Source organism: Trachurus trachurus, assembly GCF_905171665.1.
Source record: "Trachurus trachurus genome assembly, chromosome: 13".
In the NCBI taxonomy this organism is placed as follows: Eukaryota; Metazoa; Chordata; class Actinopteri; order Carangiformes; family Carangidae; genus Trachurus; species Trachurus trachurus.
The window spans coordinates 19,151,631-19,172,535 of record NC_139892.1 but is presented as its reverse complement, the minus strand read 5'-3'; positions in this window follow the sequence as shown (position 1 = coordinate 19,172,535).

The window sequence follows — 20,905 nt, the reverse complement described above, 5'->3', positions numbered from 1 at the left end:
AATTTAGAAATACAGTAAACTTGTCACACAAACACAAATCTTTAATAGCTAACAGCTCTTCCTACATGCTGATATTCCAATCTTAAAAATAAGACAAAATTACCCCTCTAACTCTACTTCTTGCTCCCAAATGACAGCTTTACAGTGTAACCTCTGGATATCCGCTCTTGTGGTGACATTTGGACATAACCAGCTCATGAAACGCACACATGCACACACTTAGTAACATGCTTTGTTCCACTCTGTTAGCGAACAGCATGTTAAGTTTTTTTTCCATATGGCTGAAATGTGAACGGGCACTATTAAAATTCCTAGGACTAATATTCCTGGGAATGTATTTTGAGAGTTGCATTCCCTTGCGTGTAATTGTGTATATAGAGTTTGTGTGTGTTCGCACGCACAGCGGTGTGAAGAGCCTGTGGTGCACAGTAAGTGAGACAGAGAGCAAGAGCCACTGAAATAAGGACCCAGAGACAGTGAAACAAGAAAAAGAAAAGCAGAAGTGAGAGAAAAAGAGTACAGAGACAAAAATAGAGGGGATAGAGTACAGTGAAGGGAGTGAGTGAGAGGAAGAGAGAAGAGGAAATCTGTCATCCTCCAACAGCAGAGCGCTGCAGCTGTTCCCTCTCAGCAATGTTGAAATCATTTTCCCATTCTGCTCAGCGTTTATGCTGTATGACTAGTTTTGAGTAATGGCCACCACTGGGGATTCTGGGTGACGTAGTTGTCTTGGCCCGAAAGCCAATTCAGTACAAGAAGGATTTGTAAATCCTGGTTCCTGGGCCAAACAAGCTAACGAGTTGAGCCTGAAATCCAAAAGCACGGCCAAGAGAGAGACTGGAGAATTATTCACCATCAGAAAGCTTGTAATACATGGCAGGGGGTGTGAAAGATTGAATTTACTTTTTGGCAGACAAACATGTACTGTTAAGGTCAGGTTAGATGTTTGAAAACATATGATACAGCAATATCAAGGAATAACAGTAAAAAACCTTTGTGTCTTCAACTGAGTATACATGTTAAGCATCATGTTATGTTATGATCTGGTGGAACTACACAGATCTTTTATATATTTTTGATTTGGTCATGCATCAGTCCATCAGTCAGTGAGTTTGTTAAATTCATAGTTCTGTGTCATGCCAGTCTGGCCCATATACCACATGGGATTACAAGACATGGCCACAATGCAAAATATGTGGTATCTTTTAGTTTTACAAATAAGCTAAAAATAGATGTATGCTACTATATGATAAAGCAGGATAAAAAAGTTATATCCATAAAAGAAGAACATATAAACACATGTCAAATAAATTAATAAATTGTTTATCTTGACAAAGAGCTTGTTTACTCATCCATGCTTACCCCAAATATGAAACAGTAATGTTTCATATTTGAATAGCAAACTTAAGCTTTGTGCATCTTCCACAGGTCATGAATCAATACCTGCTTTCATTTGACCAAACAAAACAATTGTAAAAAAGGACAATAGAAAACAAAGTGAAAGTCATTTTCAATGAGCCAAACAGCACATGCAACAAATCTGTTGTCCGTCCATATACTGTACAGTATGTAGGAGGAAACAACAGCATGTATGTCTTCAACATATTTCTCACAAAGTCAAAATATCTCATAGCCCTATGAAATCATAAATACTGTGACTGAAACTTGATAAGGTTTGTGCTCACAACTGCTGTTGTCAGTTTGATTTTGTTTCTTGAACATTAACAGAGACTTTTCTCACCACTAGATGTCACTCTTTGTCCAGATCATACAGTTTTGTCACATCCACATAGCAGACAGCTTCTCCTCTACAGCTGTGGTTATGGGCAACTCAAAAGTCATAGGCCAGTGTCATCCAAATTTCATGGATATTTGGGTAAATCAGTGGTGAAACATAAGAATATTCATTGACTGTAAACAAAGTACAACAAATAAAAAAAACTAACCAGGGAGACTGAAAAAGGCTGTGGTGCTCAGATCATCATCTCTACTAACAGGACAGAAGAAGAGGCCCTGTCTAATTACAGATGATAGGCTGATTAGTAATAAGATAAACGCCAGAAAGAAATCATCAGCTATTCTGATATTTGCTTCATCATCAATCATTTTCAGGCCGAAGAACCGAAGTCTCTTAAATTCCAGGTTCACATATTATTGTAATTTATATCTATTTGGTTTTGGATTTATTATTTTTCTATATTTGTTGACATTACAAAGACCAAATGATTAAAAATGAAAATAATAGTTAATTTTGCAGCCCCAGATCTGATAAAATTTTATTTGTGATATCAAACCCCATGGCTCGATACAGATTTACCGACAATACAAAGCATTGTTTTCAGGTTTATAACCACCTCAACACCTAAGTTTGTATTAAATAAAAAACTACACTAATACCTTCCATGGAGTTTTCGTTTAGCATCTTCAGTACAGTGTATTGTACTTAAGAACAACAGATTTCAGATGAATTGTTGTAAGATGAATTTCCTTTTTACTACTGTACCTTTTACTACATATGGCAGACTCATTACCTATCAAATTAAAGACTCTCCACAACCACATGCTGTAAGCCCTTTTAATCACTCTGGCTGATTAGAGCTCCTGTCAGGTGTAAGCTGGATGGAGCTATAATAGAAATTACATGATGTCACCACAAACTCTGTGCACTAATGACAATGTTATAGGTGGAATTTGCTCTGCTCTGACAACAAACAAAACCAACAGACAAGTGAGGAAAATGTCAATCAAGCCTGGGCTGTAGTAGCCAAACAGTCATGAGAAGATCTCTCTTTTTGGGAAACATTTACACCTGTGTTGTTTGACTATGGGTGTGTAGGACCTTTAATATCATACAAAATGTTGCTTATACAGTGAAAATAAAACCCTATCCAAAAAACATGACACTGACAGGGTCCTTGCTGCATTATGAATACTTTTCATACTTTTTTAACTAGGTCACATACTTCTGGTTATGTACTTTTACTTGTTGTAGGGATGAAGGCAGCACTTTTAGTTGCAATGGCATATTTTTACACTGTGGTATTGCCACCTATGCTTAAGTGAAGTATGCAAATACTTCTCCAACCACTGCTGGAAAAGTAAAACTGTCATTCGGTTTTCTTGAATCATCTCAAGTTCATGTCTGTGCTGTAACCAAAGGGGTAACTATGGCGACACTAAAAATGACAGCAGCTGTCTCTTATTCTATCAAGACACTTTGATTAGTAAACAAACACGGTACCACATGTAAATGTGAATAACAGGAAATAAACATGTGTTTCTCTATATCATAATCTGTGTATCACATAAAGAGCCTTCAGGAGAGCTGGAGGCTGTACTGCTTTGGAGCAGATGTGTTACGTAACGTAAAAAACGTGTAAAAAATATGATACCATGTGGGAGAAAGGCTTAATGATTTCATGTTTTTTTAGCACGACATTTGTCAACTTTAGAAATGTCAACCGTTCAATACACACAAACACAGAGGTGGGGGTGTGCAAGGCAACACACTGCAGTATGTTTGAATGCGACTAGAAAAAGTTTTGGAGAGATAGGAGGTGGGGGTGGGTGGGTTGGGGGTAGAAAAGGAGAGAGAATAGCGAGAATGAGTGGAAAATGAGGGAATAAATGAGAGTGGTGGTGGTGTTGTGTGGTTATAGAGACAAATCAGAGAAGAAGATGGAGGAAAGAGGCTAAGAAGCGGAACGTAATAAATGATCCCATTGTTTTCCTCAATCAGAAAGCCGTTTGGCAAGCAGAATGACTGGAAATGACTCATACAAACATAATCTATCTCCAAGAGCCTGTCTGGGTTTGCTTCCTATTAGTTTTTTCCTGTGCATCTGCGCTCGGAGTATAGAGCTAGAAGCCACAGACAGACCTGGCAGGGTCAGTCAGTTTCTTGGCATCACCTTCTCTCTATGCTCTTCTGTTTTGTGATGTAAATAGAAACAGTTCAGTTCATCTAACTACTGCCACAAACTGCAGGAAAAGTTCTTGTAGCATATGTACTCACTGTCATCACAATGCCATTAGACTGTTGACAGCTTTACTAATTTCATAAAACATGTAATATGTAATTTTCTACCACTTTAACAAAACAATAAGAAGAGATACTGTATATTGTGAACCAATCACTGCTGTCATTGCAAGTAGGTACTCCCGGAGAGGATTTCCTCAGTGTCCTTCAGTGCAAAGGACACCAATGACAGACAGCCTAATGAAATAGACTGTTACCTTGATAAAAAAAAAACACAGATTTTTTTTTTTTTTTTCGAAAATTGCTGGAAACATTAGGGATAATGACGCACAACTCAAGAAAACATATAGCCTAACACTGATCTAAAGTTATATACTATAGGCTACCTTTAAATATGTCTATTAGCCTATGTGCCTCTTAATATAACAATAATATTCATTGTCTTCAAAATCTGTTTCCTTGCTTACATGCTTTTCCTCTTTATCTGCATTAGAGGTGATGTTGTGTAGGCTACATATGCGAAGTGTACTGTAAGTAATCTTAACATTTTTGTCATGTGACCTCATGACTCTTTGCCTGATGTGAACCTGTTGCCAATAACACAGTTTATGCAATTACTTCGACCGAGTTTTCATGTAGAACAGCCGACTTCAACATAGTCTAGGGAAGGCTTCTCCATGTCTCATTTGTAGCCTACCACACAAGGCCCGTCAACCCGTGCACGAGTCCATCTGAAGGTTTTCAACAGAGTTAACCCTTCATCTTTTGTCAATATAGACAACCTGTCTCCTTCAATCGGTTAGGGTCTCTGGAATTAAATTAATCTGTTCGTTTTGCACAAACCATTAGCAGTGAACCTACCTTTTCAGAAGCTCTATGTCCATTCTCTGTTCTTTATAGTCCAGGGTCATAGGGGAGAGTGGGGTAAGATGAGCCAGTGGGTAAGTTGACCCACCCCTTGTTTCTAGGAAACTATAGGAAAAAATGAACATGTGACCAAATATTTGGGAGGCAGGCATCATTTCATGGAGTCTGTGAAGATTAGAACCACGTGAGTAAAGTGGCTTAACATTTATGACCAAAAAATCATTTTTCACTCTCGAGAGTGAATTTCGTCGATCATAAGTTTCATGAGAATTGTGTTTAGACCAAAAGAGATGTTTGCAAATTTGTTTTATACATGGGTTGTGGTATCTATGAGCTACAACGTGAGGTAGTAAACTTAGCATCAAACTGCACCATTTTAGCTGTGGGAGTAATAAACCCAAGCTAAGGTAGCTGTGGGGTAAGTTGATCCATTTGGCCAGGGGTAAGTTGAGCCACCTATCCTATACACTTAATGAATATATTTTGGCTGTATATGTCTAAATGATTAAAGCAGAAGTGAGCGATCCGGTCGTTTTGGCTAATGCTGCGTTCCAGGTAGGCTTTTGAAACCGTAAATTACAGCTTCAAGTCACAACTTACGACTTTGTAGCGTTCCAGGCAACCCACTCATGTTTTTTCGACCTGTTTTACCTGTGAAAGTCACTATAACGGCCACTCGTAACTTCCGACCCGTGAACTCGTACCAGATTGAACTGGTACGACTTCACAGGTCGGAAAAACACGAGTTACGAGTTTCCTTGAACGCACCATAACAGTCCTCGTCCCTACGTCACCACATTCACGGCGTCCCTTGGCTGCACACACAGCCCTGCATGCCGTTCTCTCTCCTCATTGGATAAAAACTGTAGGATACGATAAATGTTTTCTCCTCGGCTCAGAGCAGAGCAGAGTGACTGACAGACCCGTGTTTCAGACCAAACACTCTATGTAAGTGATTGCTGTCGGAAGATATAACTATTTAAGACTTATATTAACACAAATATATCACTTACTTCTGCTTTAAATCAAGATTCAGTATGTTTGTGATTACAGTAAGTATGTTCCTATAAACAGGAAAAGTTGTTTATAGTGTGCCAAACTTTACTTTCAAAGAAAAATATCTGGGATTCTTCCCAAGATGCGATGTAATTACAAAACTCCCCAAATCTCAGTGAGTTGGTGGCTCAGCAGGAAGTCCCTGCAGTTTGTGTTCACCTGTAGCCTGGACAGATGAAATATTAAGTAAAGGGGGAGGTAGGAGATGGATGGAAGGAAAGAAGGGGGGGGTTGATCAATTTACCCTACTCCTATGGTCAATTTACCCCTAAGTTGAGTCACAAGACCACTTTTTTTGAACATGCTATATTTTAAAAACAGTTATATTTACACTCATTCTGTTTTTTTTTTGTAGGGATGCAAAACATCCTGAAATATATGCAGATCTGTTAGTTAGCAACACAACTATAATTGTCTTGATGTAGTGATCTTGAATACAAAAAGTGGCTCAACTTACCCCACTCTTCCCTATGGATGGAAATCATAAAAGGGCTTCCTTTTTCCATTGAATTATTCCAAGTTATTAATATTGTAGCCTAATGAGAGGACCACTGCGCCAGTGCTGTTTAGCTTTCCTGTTGCACCTGCTTCACCAGGTGTTTTCATTAGCTAACTGGCTCCAAAATGGCAGCCTCCTTGAAAAAAAACCGTTTGTGCTTCTCTCTCTTTCAGCATACACCTGCCTTCGTGAGTGTGTTTTCGTTAGCTTTCCGCTATGACATTTGGTCATTAATAATCTATTTTAATGTCAGGGTTTGAATAGAGCACTGGAAAAGAGAGTAACGACACCACCATTGACTCCCGTGGTAAGGGTTTTGCGCCCCGAGTGGCAGGATATGGGTATAGCAAAAGCGCCCAGAAAACCAATTCACTCCAATGTGTGTTGCCCACTTGCTTGTAAATTGATTTAAACGGCAGTGTTTTTGTTTTTAGGTGTCTTGGTCATATCAAATTATACTTATAATTAGTTTATTACAAAATGTAGATTGAAACATTAATGTAGACAACTATCTTTTTTTTTACTCGCCTATGTGTTAATGTTTATCTGTAAATGGTCCTCAATGATGCATCATGCTATTAACGTGGGTGATCTATAAATGTCCTTAAATTATTGAAAATACCACACTTGCTCATTCACCAACAATGCAAAGATGTCATTTCTTGGGCGCTTTTGCAATACCCATATTCCGCCATCAGGAGGCGCTTCCATTGAACCAATGCGTGTCGTTACTCTCTTTCCCAGTGCTCTAGGTTGGAAGAAAGAGTTAGCCTATAATATTTCCATGGTTCCGATTTGCCCCACCCCCGCCCTAGCAGTAGGTGCAGTTTGTTTAACCCATAGACTGGGTTTAACCACGGGGAGCAATGTGCAAAAAAAAAAAAATTTTGATAGTGCCATATATCTGCACAATGCTGTAGCCAGACTGTTAAAAAAAAAAGAAAAAGAGTACAGTATAGGTCTAGCCCAGGGGTCTCCAACCTTTTTTCCTCTGAGAGCTACTTTTACAAATTGAAAATGGCCGAGAGCTACTCATGTTTTGTAACATTAATTCTTTACGTTCGTCAAACAATATTGTGTTTCCCACTCTTCATGAAAATAGTATGTTTTAAGCCGAAATTATAGCCTACTGATAACGTCAATTATTATTGTCCCTCCTCTGGGTTGTCACGATACTAAAATTTTCAAATCGATACCGATACTCAGGAAAATATTCGATAGGCTACTTGATACCATATTCAATACCACAGGGATAAAAAGAAAAAGAAAGAAAAATCCCTCTCTCTCTCACTGACCTGCTTCTTTACTGCCTTTACTGTTTATATCTGCTCAAGGGGTGGGGGTTGTAGGTTCTCACTCTCTCTATCTCTCTCTCTCACACACACACCTGCCTCTCTACTGTGCTCTGAAGCAGCTGTTTGTCTGTTCCTCTGAGCTCCTACATGACCATGGATCTGTTTGGGCTCCTACATGTCAGTTCTCAACGGGCCGGTACCGAGAATTAACGCGCCGGGTCTGGGCTTCAGCCCCCGTGCATCGGACCGCATCTGGTAATTTAATCCGTCAGGGTCCGCGGTCCTAGCCTGATGCATCAGCCGCTTATTTCATTACATTTCATATAGCGTCTGAACACGAGCCATAGGGATTCGTTTGCTTCCGGGAGGCGGTTGCTTACATTTGCTTCAACTAATCGCTGCTGCTTGGTGGTCACGTGTGCTATACACCGGTTAAGCTCATAGGTTAATCTTGAGCGCTTGAGTTCAACGTCATCGCCTTCACTTACCCGTCTGTTCGCTGATTGGTCCGTCCGCTCTGGCGGACGGAGCAAACCGAAACGCATTGCTAGTTTCCTGACTACATGGTTGAGGCAAATGAAATTTGCCGGAACCAGTAGGCGGCGCTAGCCTGGCTACCGCGGTCCCGTGAAAAACAATGAACACCGGACATATTAATGATTTTATAAAAAATAAAAAAACGGACGCCGCGGACAGGACGTGAAAAGGGCAATTGTCTGCGGGCAAAAGAGGTTTGGTCACCCTGCCTGATAACGTTGTCAAAGTTATAACGTCAGCCTTAACCGCTAGCTGCGGCTAATGGCTAATAATAAGACGGCCAACATTAATGCGTAGGCTACTGTAGCGACCAGCTCTGTTAATATTGTTATGCACTAGTCTACAACTAACTCACGTAGTGTGATGAGGGGGAGGGTGTGTAGCGACCTGCCTGCTGTGCGTGTGTGAAGGGAGAGAGCGGCGGCGGCGGAGGTATTGAGCGGGGGGGGGGGGATTCTTGACATGCGGTGCGCTTGCTGCACAGGGTTCCTACGCAAGTATGGAAAGTATGGAAAAGTATGGAATTTGATTTTATACATTTCCAGGTCTTTAAAAGTATGGAAATGGAAACTATTGTATGGAAATATATTCATTTTATTTATCTTATCTTGGTTTGGTCTTATCTGAAGTTATTTGGGTTAATTATTGTGTATGCACTATTGTATCTACTGTAGCTACAATCTCCTGGAGATGATTTGGTTGCATAATGGCATACCCATTCTGAATAATGAAAACTAATGATAAATTGCATGCTTTTTTTTAAATATATTATGCACATCTATTTACTTAAAAATCACAAATTATTTGATTTTTTTTTTTTTTACCGAGAAGTCTGGAAATTAGGGTCTGGAAAAAGTATGGAATTTGGAAATTTCAAATGTGTAGGAACCCTGGCTGCAGGCTGCCTCCCAAAAAGTTGAGATCTTTCTTCTGTGTGCCGCTACAGCGTCGCTTTGGTTGTGAGCACACATGACGCGCATCTACACGTTACATCCTTACATCTGAACGGCCCTATGCACGCACTTGCTTCAACCAAGGCGGCGCCATAGGCAGGGAAAATCCTGGATATAAGGTGCCGGTTTGCCGAGTGACCAATCAAGTTTTCAAATGTATGATTCATTAATCCTGGCGACTCGTGGCGAGCTACTGGGAAAGGCGCCGCGAGCTACCAGTAGCTCGCGAGCGACGTGTTGGAGACCCCTGGTCTAGCCTATAACATACATAAAAACGTAACCACTGACTTGTCCACCCCAAAACAGGTCAATCCAGTGATTCTTAGTTTTAAGATTAAGATAAGGTTGTAAGTAAAGATACAGTAGATCAGCTGTAAGATGAATAGGCCTATACATTTATTTGGATGCAATGTGTTTGGATTTGTGTGTTTTCCTTGATTATTCTTGTGTGTGTTGTTTTGTGTCATCTTATATTTGAGAATTGTGCTGTTAAAGTGTTTGTGTTTTATATTTTACTCACAGGTCAGTGACTTTGTGGTGTCATTTGGAAAGTATAAACTTTGGGTGCATGAATAGCAATGAGACAGTTAGATAAGGCCTATGATAACAACCCACTGTTCTGTGCTTATTGAAACTAGTCTAACACACTACAGCTGCAGCCCTCTCACACACTTAGCAAACACACACATTACCACACAAAAACACACAGTGTTAAACCAAAGGTCATCAGATAAGGAACAAAAAATGCTGGCAGATTACTGGGAAAGAGACAGCGAAGGAGGAAGAGAGGCCTGGAGGGTAAATTATATCTATTTCTTTTTAATGTTTTATCAGCCACATGACTAATAAACATATGGCCAGTTTCCAAGAATTTGTGCTCTATAAAAAAAAAAGGACAAGTCCCACAATGAATACTCCTCAGCATCCACCAGAGATGATAACCTTCTCAAAATGTTAATAGGAATTTTCTCAAGTGATAAATGTGACTTAGGCTATTTGTTTGTGTAAATGACTGTGCTTCACTTCTTAATCTCTAAATATGAGAAACAGACAAATCTAGTCAAAATGACATCGAATATACACATTTCAATAAATCAACCCTTCATAAACATATGAGCTCTGCCTGAACTCAAGTACAACTGCAAGGAATCTTGGAGTCATTTTTGACCAGGACCTTTCCTTCAGCTCCCACATAAAACATGTGACACGGACTGCCTTCTTTCACCTGCGCAGTATATCCAAGATGAGAAATATCCTCTCTCAGAGTGATGCTGAGAAACTGGTGCATGCATTTATCACTTCTAGGTTGGACTATTGTAACTCTCTCTTGTCAGGATGTCCAAAACACTCTCCAGACTCTTCAGTCCACAACGCTACAGCGAGGGTTTTGACAGGAATTGGTAAGAGAGAACACATCTCTCCCACTTTAGCTTCTCTCCATTGGCTTCCTGTAGTAGGATTTAAAAGAGACTTCAAAATCTTTCTGCTGACTTATAAGGCTATTAATGACAAAGCCCCATCCTATCTGAAAGACCTCATCCTTCCTTACTGTCCTACCAGAGCACTCCGCTCCCAGAATGCAGGTCTGTTAGTGACTCACAGCATCTTTAAAAACAGACTCTGAACCACTATGCTGTTATAGGCTTAGACTGCTGGGGGACACATCTGGTTACACGGAGCCCTCTCCTCTCCATCCATCAGAGCTCCATCTCTCTGCACCAACCGCTGCCTGCATCGCCCCCTTACCCCCCTTTCCCCTGCTGTTAAACCGACCTGCCCTTTTGCCCATGAACCAGTCTGCCATCCAGTACTCCCATTAAGCTGGCCTGCTCTCCCTGCCTTCCCTCCCACCAGAAGCTGCCTTCATTAACTCTTGTTACAAACATTTCCATGTTTTGCATATTCCGTGCTATAAAACTGTTTTCTTGTCTGTATACATGCACGTCTGCCCGTCCTGGGTGGGGGGGATCCTTCCTCTGTTGCTCACCCTGAGGTTTCTCCAATTTTTCCTTGTTAAAAGGGTTTCCAGGAGTTTTTCCTCAGTTGGTCTAAGGGCAGAGGATGTTGTTATGATGCTATGTAAAGCCCTTTGAGACAAATTGTTTGTAAAAATGGGCTATACAAATAAAATTGCCTTGCCTTGCCTCACAATGGAAATTTGATGGAAAACTCATTTGATGTAAATTTGAGTTTGAAATAAGCTTGTTTATATTCAGTAATATGGAGAGTAAATGACTTAAACAAATTTACTCAACAGTTTATCAAACAATGATTTTTTTTAAAAAAGACAGAAAAAATTGGATTGAAAACTAAAATCCTCTCAATACTCATCCCTAAATCCAACTCACTGTCAAGCCGAACACACGAATAGCCTCTGAAATATAGGTTTAGGATTGGGGACATTTGTAAGACTTATTTTTAAGCTGTGGCACATATCCAACAGGCCATTTTTGATAAGTATGTCACGAAAACTGCTTCAGGAAATGTGGCGAAAGTATTACTGGCACTTGTCGGTTGAAAGAGCTATAGCTGCTTGCTTTGACGATGTGCTGTTACGAGGAATTTCATGGAAAAGAGTTGTTGAGGGGGATCATTTGGTTCTAAAATACAAAGAATACTCTCATTCAAATTTTGAATATGAATCATAAGATGTTTATGGTTGTCAATTATGTTTTTACAATGCAACATGGTATTCAAAAGTACATTCAATTAAACAATTTAAAAGCTTAAAACAATAGGAGGTTTAATCTTGCGGTTTAAAAAAACAAAACATGTTGAATATAATTTGAATTTTCTGATGTGAATCCAAGTGGTTGGAGTGGGTATTCTTTCTTATGCAAATAATACATCCAATGAGCAGACAACTGCGCTGTGCCAAGGTTATTAATTCATTGAGCACAATAATGTAGGTAATTTCAGAGCCACACATGGTTTGTGAAGGCAGAGAACACCTGAACAGCAAAGACAAAACTCTGTTTACTGAAGTGTGGTCGATGCATTTTAGAAACAGACATCAGCTTTATGTCATGATTTACACAAACTTTGTGACTGACAATAATCCAGTAGCTCTGTGTTCTGCAGTGTGTCTCTGTGGTTCAGGCAGGCAGAGACAACAACTGTTACTTTGACAATTTAATGATGCCAGCAAAAATGTTGCTTCTTACAGATTTGCCCCAAAGCTACAGCTATGAAATTAAATGTTCCAGCTGTAGTGATGTCGTTGTGCAGTTGCTTTAGGCCTCATAACAGCCAATTAACTAGTCATTTAAAGAGATTTCCTGAAACTCACTATCACTGCTCAGTCCCTCAAAATGCCACAATGGCACTGTGTCACAGATACCCTTTTATACCAAGATTAGTGGGTATGAGCAGCCTTTTTAAACATGGGTAAATCCACTAATAAAAGCTGATTGCCTTTCTTTTCAGGCTGAGGACACACAACTATGAGGAGCAATGTCATCACATGCAGATTACAGCGCACACACACAAACTTAGGGAACAGACATTGAGTTGCTGTGGGTAAAAGGGACCTGTCGCATCTAATCCCCAAATTGATGCTCTTTAAGTGTGAGCCTCCATGTGAGATGCTTCAATAGGTGATTGTGGAGTCATAGCAGGAATAAACCTCTAAAGATATAGGAAAAGTTGATAAATAGGAATAAATAAATGAATTTAAAAAGGTGGAAATATGAGAAGGGATATAAGCTCATTTGCATTTGATTTCCCTACAGGGGCTAGGCACTCTTCATGGTACATTTTCACTCTGTTCATGAAAGAACAAAAATATTTCCCTCCCTGTTTTGTCAATGCTTTTATGGCACAGCCAGGAAAGCACAAGTGTAAATACGAACATTGATTAAGGACAAATTGTACTTAGCTGCATCAGTTTCATGGTGCTGGTGTTGTGCACACTGACTCACGGTCACACTGTCATGTTTTAGGAGGCTGGATTTGAACAAAGCCATTGTTAATTCACCTGTGTTTACAAGTCAAAATGTCTGCTGTGAAAAAGGCCTATTAAAAGTGATGTGAGTGAATATCTCTATGTGCCACTTTAAATCAGATTAATGCTTTCGCTGAAATTAAGGCACTAATAGTAATAATAAGATAGTTCATGTAATAAATGGCATACAGAGTCATTATGAATTCAGGTTGTTAATGTCGTTTGTGTGACTGCAGACTAATGCTAATCTAATGCTAATGCTAATCAATCTAAATGGTGCGTGGCTAATAACTGACATCAGCTTCAAGTCAATGTAGTTATAAATTTTGATTTAATTTCCATGAACTTTGATTGGTTTCAACAAGTGAGGCAGTCATAAAAACAATTTGCTGTGTCAATGATGTAACTGAAAATGTTGGGGGGGCTCTCTATTAATTAACAATTAAGTATATAATTAAGTATATAATTTTTATATAAGATTTGCATTTATGCAAACAGTGTTGCAGATGGTACAAGAGAGGAAAAGCCTGAGAGAGCAGAGGGAGCAGAGGAAAAGAGCAGAAGATAGATCCTATAAGTCCTATCATTTTCCATATCTCATCCAAATATTACCTACAAACAATATCACTATACACAAACAATGTTAAGATACCTGAATGTACCTGCATAATTTGGAGAGATTGTTCATACTAATGCCACCCACAACAGATCTGCGATGCTCTAGTGAAGGTTATAATAAATACATTACAATCATGCCCTGACTGTGTTATGTTGTAGTTGGTGCAATATGGTATTTCTTCTGGTCAGATTATTAGACATGTGCATGAGTTTACATGGATATGTCCTCTCCAAGCAACCATTGAGATTCAGCTTTTTCAAGGTCATTTTACATATTTGGTTTAAAAGTTACGCTAAGAAGACAATAAATTATAACAGCAACGTGATGCTGACAGCACAGCTGTGAATGATAATATATACAGTATATATAGAAAAATATGATCAGAGTAGATCCTCTCTCTAATGTAAATGTATACAACCTACCTGGATATTTATTTCCTTTCCTAAAAACAGCCAGCAGTGAAATCTGTCTGGGTTTTACAGTCACTACACCCTCCCCCTCTGTGTTTGGTTGCAGCTTTCTGTGCCCCTTCAAGTGATCATGTTTGATCAAATTTGTGGTGTTATGGCTTCATCCTCCTGCCTTTCTGCAAATATCACAGCTGGAAATATTCATATTAGCAGTCAAGAAAAACAGACTACATTTTCAGCGACAAACTAGCAGATTGTTAACCTCATCTCGTACTGTCAATGGTTATAATGCTGTGCTGTGGCCGTGGTCAGATTTGCAGCACATGGAAAAGAATGGGGTTGTTTCCAGCAAACTACAAAGAGATCAGACTGCAATGTTTACTGACCTAAAGTTGTAATTGATGAGCAGTTCCGGTGGTTTGTGCACAAATTGGACCCTATATGTTTACTGAGGCCACGTCCCTGTACAGTAGGCTATGTGTATGTGTGTTTGGAAAAAGTAGACAAAACATTCAACATTTTAACTGAACACTCAATGGGTTTTTTCCTTTTCACACACTAATGGGGACCACCACATTCTGCCCCACTGTAAGTAGGCTATTGATGCATTACAAATATCTGCATATAGGAAGGCAGGACAATCAATTATCAGATTAGTTTGTTAGTCGATTTATTATTCAACACATTTCAGCTTTAATCATTGTTTGTGTTTGATGGTAGGCTGCATCTACATGACTCTGGGAATGAGCATACGTACACTTGTCTTGGACATGGCCTCCTATAGTAACTACTTCCACATATTGCTGCCACTGGATCAGCCGTGGTTTGACTACTAACACTATATATAACAATACAGGTAAGTGCTGGAGTGTGCTGTCACCCCTCACTGATGCTACTATGGAGGTGTCCAAGGAGGGTTTCTGGCCCCAGAGCAATGCCACTTTCAAAAATGATCGAACACTTTGTCCTTGAAAGAAATTCCTGCTGTGATCACTCACTGTAGTCCACCAAGGAGAAAACCTGAGGCTGTTCACTCTGAACACACTGAGTGTTATGTCAAATACAACAATTCTGGACCAGAGATTTAAGACTGGGGCCCTAGTTTCTTAGACCGAGCGAAGTCTAAGCTCAGCGCAGCTTCGCCACGCCAACAAGGCGTGTCCAGGTCCATTTCGCAAGTTTGGTGGGCAGCGCGGTCCAACTTAGGCCAGCGCAAGCCCTCCCCTCGTCCCTCCTACCGGCGCAAACGGCAAACAGGGAGGAGAGAGGGCGGGAGGGAGACAGGAGGAGGAGAGAAAGGCCGATTCGGATCTTCACCAATCAAATGAGCTCCTCTCCTCACCTTTAACTGCGCCGTGGGCGATGCGCGCTGCAAGTTTGTTATTTTATACTTTGACATGGACGGAGGAGACAGCGACGCCAGAGGCCGAACCTCTCCCAGGAGGAAACAGCTGTTTTGGTCCGGAGGTCCGAGCTCAGAGTGGCCGAATAATGAGTTTACTAATATCCTTAATCAGGTTTGACCTGATACACTGAGAACCGCTGCCCAGTGTAAAAAAACAACAACTCATTAACTAATAAAGAAACTCACATTTATTCAATTCAATTTATTATTCCCTGTGTAAGACAGATGAGAGGTGTACACTAATCACAACATAAACAAACACCATGCGGGATGAAATCAGAGTAAAGGACGCTCTCTCTCCCCCCCTCTCTCTCTCTCTCTCTGTCCGTCCGTCTCTTTTTTTTCCTGTGATGAGAGATGCTGAGTATCGGCTATATACTGACTATCTGATACCGATGCTGTTGTGGTGGGCTAAGAGAGATGATGATTTGTGTTTTGTTTTTCATTACGGCTGCGTGACGACGCGGTTGCTTGCCCTCTAATGAATTAATAAGTAAATAAATAAATAAAGCGATCATCACAACGGCACAGTGCGTATCTCAACACGGCAGCGACATGCAGTCATCCTCCACCCTCAGTCCTGCTTGGGACATCCACAGCTGCTTTTCAGTGCCAGTTCGTCCCTGCTGTGTTAATTCAGGTGGAGTTTCCATTACGCGTGCCGACAGCCTTTGATCTGACGTCAGATGTGACGGGACAATCTATATAGATATAAATTCACGTGTTGATTCCATTAGTTGCATTAAATAGTGGTTATTGTGGATATTTATTGCATTGAAATGTGTCTGGAACTGTGGAGATCTGCCTGTGAGGTCTTGGTGACGTGTGTGCACTGCAGGTCAGTCAGCCAAACTTCCACTGCACCTGCTGCGCTCCGCCCTGCGCTGAGAGTAGACCTGGTTTGAGGTGGCGAGCTTTCAGCGCAACCTCGGCGGGACATTTTCGCACGAAACTTCCACTGCACCAAGCTGAATCTGTGACGCCTCCCCCTGCTGCGCGGCCACGCCTATCTCAGCGCAGCGCGATCTACCAATCTGCCAATCTGACTTTGCGCTAGGCTGCGCTGGTCGAAACTTGCATTACACCGGCTGCGCTACCTTGCGCCACCTGCGCTGCGCCACCAAACTAGGGCCCCATGTATTCTTCCCCCCTCTTCAGCTAACACAGCTGCCAGGGGAGTAAAATGTTTGATTTCAGAGTGTGCTGACACAACACCATCACCGACAGAAAGACCATCTCCAACATAAACTCTCAGATATGCAACCTCCTACTTTCTTCACTGAAATATCCTCGTGAACATCATGAAAAACGTATAGATCAGCAATCTGCACAATTCACACTGTCAACATTTCTATTTTTTCAGTTAAAAGAAAACAGCGGATAGCAGGTGGTGACTGAAACTGTGATGTACAAAAACACAGTAAACATAGCTTCCGCTGAACAAGACAGTAAGAGTCTCTATGAAAAGGACATGTGTACAAAGACTGTAGTTATTTTTTGTGGTGCTGATGTCACTCTTTTGTCTCACTTCCTATTTCGAGGGTTCACATAAGCACCTATGACTCACTTGTGTTGGCTGCACATTAACTCAATCTAATTTGCTTTTATAGTACTTGTAATCAGTTGCTGTTTGAGCAACTGAATGCAGCTGACTTCTTACTTGTGTAAGGTGTGACTCACAGTCACACAGAGGTTGAATACTGCAAATTTCCCCCTGAAGCTGGCACAAATGATTGGCATCACACCAAACTAATTATGCTAAATAAATGTTTCTAAAATAATGATAACAATTAATGTCAATATTGCTTATTTATATATCAAAATTATATTCCAGACTGGAGCTACTTTAAGACAGTTAAATGGTGAAGAGTATGTGCAGATTCTTCTAACAGTTAAATTAATGAAGAAAATGTGGAGGATTAAGTTTTTAAGACACGCAGGTGCCTGGTAAAAGCTTCTTTAGGGGAGAAAGACTGCAGCTAATGGATATTTTCATTACTGTGCGACGTGCCAAGAATTTTCCGGATTAATCAATGAATTCTTCTGTCTATGAAATGTCAAAAAATAATCACCACATATCGGAAGCCAGGAAATGTTAGCATTTCTGCTTTAGAAAGTTCTTTCCAAACAACTTTTAATTGAGCAGTCGTTGCAGCTCCACTTTAGGAGACTTGACTCATGACCCTAGAAAATCCTGGCTACCAACAACAACCTGTCTTTAACTCACTTATTGATACCCTATGACCCAGATGATTGACTGTCTGTCAATGCAGCTGAAGTAATTAGCTTTAGGAAAAAGTGCACGAAAGGTGGAAAATTAATTTTCAGAAGACAAGTTCAGTCACTAAAGACTTAATGAAACCCATCTTGTATTGTATCTTCCAGGTGTCTTGCTGTGCGCTGCCCCCTCTTTCTCTTTCTCTTCCTTTCTCTCACCTCTCTAGTCAGCTAATAGTGTCCTGGTGCAATCATGATGTGATAATACCTACGTAAAGAGCCCTTGAAGCTGACAGCTCTCAGGTCCAGAAACAATACAGTATAATAAAAGCTGACAGACTCTGCAACATCTGTGGCTACTTACTGGTTATTGCTTGAGGGAATATAGAGATTAACCCACCAAATCAATGTCTAACATTAAACCTGTGAACATACTGTATTGATATGACATAATAACAGCACCCTTTAGGCTCTGTTTTAATGTCGTACTAAGCAGTGTTTGTTGCAATTTTTTTCATATTTGTTTGTTTTTCTGACATTTTCAAATAAGAAAATTAGATAATTCTCCCCTATTAAATGTGAAAAAGTCAGCAAATATTCCAGGACAGTATAGTGTCTGCTTTGAAAAAACACAGAGATAGATAAATTCAATTAGGATCAGACATTAAAATGCGCATTACATTGAGGCTTGGTCCTGGTGGGCAGCCTCCCTGCTGTCTGAACCCACTCACCACCGGAGGGTAATCAGCGGGCAGCCTTGCACAGTTAGTGCTCCAATTATCTATACACCTCTGTCCAGAACATACGGCTTCAGGTCTCATTAAACAATGACGATGTTAATCACTCGTTCAAGGAGTTCTGGCAGTAATTGCACTAACAAACCACCACGTGTCAAAACAATAGAGGCGTTCTCGCCAGTCCAGGAGCAGCACGCAGAGTCTAGCTGCTGTACGGTGGGACTTGAAATAGCACATTCTCTGAGCCTGTTGAGTTTGTCACATTCAACATCACATTCTGCTTCATCTCAGGCTCTGCTCTGCTTGTGTCCTTTGCCTGTAGACATTTTCTCTTTTCTCCACCCTTCGCCTCCCTGTTGAGCAAATACTATCTTTTCTTCCTGTGATAATCTTGGTTGAAACAGGGGAATTTAAGCTTCAACAGAACCAGCAGGTAGTGTGAGCATTAGTGGTTTGTTGCCCACTCAGGAATGTACAAGACTGAAACCACAGTTGAGACTAATAGAAATCACTGTAACAGAAGAAGCATCATGGACACACACACAGTTGAATGTTGAACTGCTCACATAAGCACACATGCATTCAACGTGCCACTCCAAAAGAATACACAATGCCTCTGCACAAGTGTACGTTCTGCTTCGGCCGATCAATCTTGTTTCACAGCAGCGATTGTGGAACAGTCTGTAAAAAAAAAAATCAATGAGAAATTTAAATGTCAGACCCAGCTTTAATGTCAGTATAACTAAAATGTCAAGAAAATCTACATCCATTCACTTCCCAGGTGGATCCACAGGGATGCATACACACACAGACACACATACTGACACAGCCAACATGCCGGTAATTTCATTTTTCCAGTTCTTTTCACTCCGCTCTCCTCCGCTTCCGCTTCTCTTTTGTTTCCTACTTAATAAGTAGCTGCATTTTCATTAAAGCTCCTCAAGGTCGACCCCTAATCTTTTAGGTGACATGGCATCCTTTTCTGAAGCATCAGAATGAGCCCAAAATATACACTTGTATATGAAAATGTCAAATTCTAATGGGAAGATTTTAGTCAAATTCAATTGGCATATGGTTAAATTTAAAAAAAGAAAAGAAATCACATTTTGTGAGTTTTGCTTTATGCCACAGTGTCCAGTTCTTACATTTGATGATAAACAGCTATACCACCTATAGAAGAGATTTGATGAATAACACTCCATACATACTTTCAATGCAAGCTCACCTCTTTGGCTTTGAAGGCTGCTTTGGACCTTTAATTTTTCCTCATTCCTCACCTTCTGTTTATTCCCTCTACCTCTCTACTTCAACATTTTTTTTATAAAATTAATATTTCACAGTTCCCCATCTTTGGAACATGTGCTTCAACTGGTAGCAGCAAAGTCTGGTAGCTCTGAATTTTGCTCAATCTTTACTCTTTTTGCTGTTTTTTTATCTTGTTTTTGTCAACTACTGATGGATACTTCTGTGGGGAGAAGAGTTTATTCAAGATAACAGCTATTTTCATTGAAACGGCACAAGTCTGGAGGATTCCACCATATTCCAGCTGAGATGAAAAGCTGTTTTTGTGGTTTGCCATGCTGGTGCAAAGGTGAAGGCTTGGAAGTGGTACAGTATAAGCCACATATGTCAAACTCAAGGCCCGGGGGCCAGATCTGGCCCACGATACAAATTTTTTTTTTTAGTAATATATCAACAAGCGCCAAGCCCTATCTGCTGATCTGTTAAAATCTCTGTCACACCTCCAACTCAGCTCAGGACCGAACCCCAAACATACATGAACTTGCAGCCAAGAAAAGATGCAAGTATCCGACAGTACCCGACATACGTCATGTTTTAAATTTTGGCCCCTTGTCTGTGGATCTACCTGGTTTCACTCTCATAACTGAAGCTAATGGCAAGAAACAGGGTGGGGGTCTGGCTTTATTTGTGAACCAGAGATGGTGTAGTGCACATATTACTATCAAGGAGAACATGTGTTGTCCAGATATTGAATTATTGGCAGTTGGTATGAGACCATATGTACCAAGAGAATTCAGTCATATAGAACCAAAACCACCACCCTACCACCACTTGGCAGGTCACAACACAACTTAGTTTATGCAGAAATGTTACAAACCCTGTAATAGACTACCTGACAGAAAAGCCACAGTTTGTCATGTTGGGGAACTGTGTTTCTGGGACATAAATGAGCAGCACGGGGGCTCCACAGGGGACTGTCCTGGCTCCGTTCCTGTTTACATTGTATACAGCAGACTTCAAATACAACTCTGAGTCCTGCCACATCCAGAAATACTTGGATGACACTGCTATTGTGGCGTGTGTCAGGAATGGACAGGCATCTGAATATTGGGATCTGGTTAAAGCCTTCACTAAAACTGTCTCCTA